General features: G+C 36.9%; 1 pseudogene; it reads left to right on the forward strand.

Moving 5' to 3' along the window:
• Positions 1–227: 227 nt before the first annotated feature.
• On the forward strand, positions 228–1,015 carry LOC116572385 (annotated as a pseudogene).
• The last annotated feature ends 4,241 nt before the right edge of the window (positions 1,016–5,256 follow it).

Below are 5,256 nucleotides of genomic sequence, written 5' to 3' on the forward strand. Positions count from 1 at the left end.
GGAAGAAGTAAAACTGTCACTATTTATAGATGATAGGACAGAATACATAGGATACCCTAAATATTCCACAAACAAACAAACAAAAAAACCACTTAGGACTAATAAATGAAGTCAGTAAAGTTGTGGGATACAAAATTACTATACAACAGGTGGTGAAAGATTGCTGGCAAGATCCCCAGGGAAGGCTCAACCACCAGCCCCCACCCAGTCAGGACAGCTCATCTGGGATGAAGAAGATACTCATCTTCAAGAACCATGGGAAACTATGGCTCTCCAAGTTCCACCAGCCCTACTGTAAAGATCTGTAACAGCAAAATATCAGAGAGACAATCCATAAGGTGTCTAAAGGATGAAAACTTTTGTAATTTCCTAGAAAAGGTATTGTTAATTGGACAATCTGACAACAGACTTGTTTACAAACATTATACAATGTTATATTTTGACTTCTGTGTGGATTCCTTGAAAAATGAACTTGGTGTTTTCGATGTAGTTCAAGTATTTGTGGAAACATTAGACAAGTGTTTTGAATATGTCTCTGAACTGGATTTAATTTTCCATGCAGACAAGGTTCACAATTCTTTTTTTTTTTTTTTTTTAAGATTTATTTGAGAGAGAGAGAGAATGTGAGCAGGGGGAGGGGAAGAGGGATAGAGAGAATCCTCAAGCATACTCCCCACTGAATACAGAGCCCCAGAAAGGGCTCAACCCCGAGATTATAACCCAAATGGAAACCAAGAGTTGGACACTTAACCAGCTGGGCCACCTAGACACCCCAAGGTTCACAATACTCTTCCAGAAATGGCAATGGGGAATTGTAATGGAGACCAACATGGATGAGACTGTTACACAAACTGATGCACAAAATAAACTGGGGAAATCTTAGGCTGGCTTAGAGGGTGGGGCTCCATCCCGTGTTCAATCACCTGTAAAGAATGTGAATCTTCCTAAGATCCCAAGAAATATTAACATAGGCGACATCAGTATAAAAGTGCCAAACCTACCCTCTTTTAAATAAAAAGTTAAAAAGGCCACTCCCAGGTAAAATCCTGAGGGAAAGGTCATCTAACTTTACGATGTAGTTGTTTACCAAAAATAAAGGAAGAGAGTCTTAAGTTTTGCTCTTGGATTTAAGTCAGGGTACTATGTAGAGGTTATGTAAAATCAATATGGAAGTTCAATGTTGCTTTTCTTGCTCAGTGATTTTGAAGAAATTGAGTAGTTCCAGTGTGATAGCTCTCTTTTCTAAACTGCATTCCTATACCCACCTAAGTAAGGCATGCCTTTTTAGCTACTACAGTATTTAAAAAGGGTTGAGACATTTCCTTAATTATGCATAATCCAAAATGTTGGAGTTTTGTATGGATCATAAGTGCAGAATTCCACAATTCTTTCTGCTGTTTGTCACAACTGTTATTTAAAGAAAGAAGTATGTATTGCATGAAAACATTATACCTTTTCTCTTAGTTTAAACCCCAAGGTAACTGGACCTCTACATCACCTTTTGTTTGCCTGGTATCTACTTTAACAGTAATTTTTATGACCTTCTGAGTCAAGAAAAGTATATTTTATGTTAAATAAATTAATACACAGGGGCACCTGGGCAACTCAGTCAATTGAACTTCTGACTCTTGGTCTCAGCTCAGGTCTTGATCTCGGGGTCATTAAGTGTAAGCTCCAGATTGCATTCCATGCTGAGCATGGAACTTACTACTAATAATCATCATCATAATAAAAAAACAAAAATCTGTTGCATTTTCATATACTAATAAACAATTAGAAAGATAAGTAGAGAAAACAATCCCACTTAAATTTGCATCAAAAGAATAAAATACCGGGCACCTGGGTGGCTCAGTAGGTTAAAGTCTCTACCTTCAGCTCAGGTCATGGTTTCAGAGTCCTGGGATCGGGCCCCACATTGGACTCTGCTCAGCCAGGAGCCTGCTTCCCCTTCTCTCCCTGCCTGCCTTTCTGCCTACTTGTAATCTCTCTCTGTCAAAATAAATAAATAAAAATTTTTAAAAAAGAATGAAATACCTAGTAATAAGTTTAACCCAAGAAAGATCTATCCATTGACAAATTTTAAATATTGATGAAAGAAATAAAAGAGACAAATCAATAGATACATTAACATTATTATTTAATCCATGAGCACGAATATCTATACTATTCAAAACAATCAAAAGATCCACTGTAATCCCTATCAAAATTCCAGTAGCATTTTTCAGAGAAATAATTCTAAAATCTGTAAGAAACCACAAAATACCAAGAATAGCCAAAATAATCTCAAGAGCAAAGCAAGAGATATCATGCTGTCTGATTTGAAACTATACTACAAAGCTATAGTAATCAAAACAGTAGGGTATTGGCACAAAAGCAGAACACAGATGAGTGCAAGAGAAGAGAGAGCCCAGCAATAGGCCAAAGCATATATGGTCAATTAATTTATAACAAGGAATCCAAGAATATACAAGGGGGAAAGGAGTCTCTTCAATAAATAGTGTTGGGAAAATTGCATGGCTCTGTGTAAAGGAATAAAACTGGATTCCAAAACTCAAGATGGTTAAAAGGTTGAATGTATGACCTGAAGCCATTAAACTCCTAGAGGAAAATATAAGCTGCAAGCTTTTTGAGTTTAGTAATTTTTCTTGACTCTGTTTCAAAGAAAAGGAAAACAAAAGCAAAAATAAACAAGTGGGACTACATCATGCTAAAAAAACCTTCCGTACTGCAAAGGAAGCCATCAAGAACAACAACAACAAAAAGGCAACCACCTGGATAGGAGATAATATCTTCAAATCATAAACCTATTAATATCCAAATATATTTAAAAACCCACACAACACAACAACAACAACAAAAAGCTGATTTTAAAAGTGGATCTGAATAGACTTTTTCCGAAGATGACATACAGATGACCAAAGAGCCCATGAAACAATGCTGAACATTACTAATCATCAGAGAAATACAAATCCAAGCCACAGTAAAGATACCACCTTACACCTGTCAGAATGGCGATTACCAAAAAGACAAAAATAATAAGTGCTGGTGAGGATGCAGAGGAAAGGGAACCTCGTGCACTGTTGGTGGGAATGTAAATGGTTGCAGCCACCATGGAGAACAGTATGGATGTTCCTCAAAATATAAATAAAAACACTAGAGGATTCAGCAATTCCACTACTAGGTACCTATGTGAAGAAAACAAAGGTATCAATTTATATAGATAAATACACCCTCACATTCACTGAAATTTACTTACAATAGCCAAGATGTAGAACCAACCTAAATGTCCATTACTGGATGAATGGATAAAAGACATAATGTATATAAACACAATGGAATACTACTCAGCCACAAAAAGAATGAAATCCTACCATTTGTAACAACATGGTTAGACCTTGAGAGTATTATGCTAAGTAGAACCAAGTCAGAGAAAGACACACCCCACATGGTTTCACAAGTATGTGCAATCTAAAAAAAATAAAATAAAACAAACCAAAACAAAACCCAGATTCATAAACACATAGAACAAACTAATAATTGTCAGAAGAGAGGAGTCTTGGGGAGTGCAAAATGAGTGCAAGGGACCAAGAAGTACAAACTTCCAGTTACAAAGTAAGTCATGAGATGCAATGCACAGCCTGAGGAATATACTTAATAATATTGTATTAACTTTGCATGATGTCTGGTGGTAACTAGACTTATTGGGATCATTCTGCATCATTTTTAGTGTGAAATCACTATGTTGTACACCTGAAGCTAAGATTGTATGTCTGTTATACCATACATACAATTATTTGTTATATGTCAATAATAAAGTAGGCCACTCTGCAGGACAATGAAAAATTCTGTAAATTAAATCATTCTGTTTCTCTGTTAAAAAAAAAAAATGCTATCCAACTGATAAACATTCACCACCTATGTGTTTTAGTGCAACATTTTCAACTCTATAACATCAATGTGGTGGCCAGTGCTCACAGTTAGTACACTTTACTGTAGGGTTATATAGAAGAACAAGAGCTGATTGGCCAGGATTCCATTTACTGGAGTTCTAGTCCTCAGCTCTGCAGATCCTAACAGGGAGGATTAGCTACCAACCAAATGAGGTGATTTTATTGCATCAGTAGAACTTCTACTGACTACCCAAGAAGTCCAATTTACTATTTGATACCTGCAAGTCAAACATTTTACAGCTTAGTTCCTTCATCTTAAATTTATCCCTCTCTTAGATTTGTGGCACTAGTTTTGAGATTCAGGTCATTCTTGGCAGTAGAGTCATAGCCAGGAAAGGCATTGCCCAAGAGGGTAAAGTGCCCAGTTCTCAGGTAGTTCAGATGTAATTACAAACCTAAATAGGAAGAACATGACTCGGAAATAAACTTGGCATAGTCTATGGTTTATTGTTGGCTCACCTTACAGCACTGCCAGTCTAATTAAGGAGAGATTAAGTATTCTTTGAGCAGGTGTTATGACTGTTAGTCCACTCAAATGGACTGCTCTATATTAAACCTTCAAGGGGTGCTTCCTCTGATCAACAATATGCCTATGATAGCCAATCATTTCCTCTTTCTCCCTCAGCAAGTTTTTTTGTACCACTGCTTTCTACATAAATGACTCCACAAAAAGTCCAAGACTTTTTTCTCCTTAGAAACTTGGAAAACTAAACAGTGAGCATCTCTTTTCTACAGGCTTCCTTTCATACCAAGAGCAGCTATGTATTCTCTCCTTTAACTTATCATTTAGAGTCTCATCAACCTTGGCTGCATTTCTAATATTAACTTCAGAAATACAGTATAATATTGGTTTGTCAACTACTGCCTTTCAGATATATTGCACTGAACTATAAACTCCCAAATCTTTATTCTATAGGTTTATATGCTTTGTTGAACATAATACAGACTCAGCAGAAACATTAAATCATGTTGAGGTTAAATTTGGTGTCAATGAAAGTAATTTAGACAAACAAGATTCTTAACATATTAGTATCCAATTGTGGGTAGCAGGGCATGCTAAGCCTTGATATATGTGGGGTAGGTGTGGGGGCAAGGAGCTGGAAATAGAACCAGTGGTAGGGAAAAGCACTGGCTGGGTTTAAAATGGCCTTCCCCCTAGGAATAGAAGGTAATTTATAGCATATTCCAAAAGGGTGGTGTTAGTTCCAAGCATCCCTAATGTTAATAAGGATCTCATCTGCTGGACACCAGGAGTCACCAGGCGAAGGCGATGCACAAAGTCAGCTGGGTGGCAGGCTCTGAGTCT

This window comes from Mustela erminea, chromosome 13 (assembly GCF_009829155.1).
Source record: "Mustela erminea isolate mMusErm1 chromosome 13, mMusErm1.Pri, whole genome shotgun sequence".
Taxonomy (NCBI): domain Eukaryota; kingdom Metazoa; phylum Chordata; class Mammalia; order Carnivora; family Mustelidae; genus Mustela; species Mustela erminea.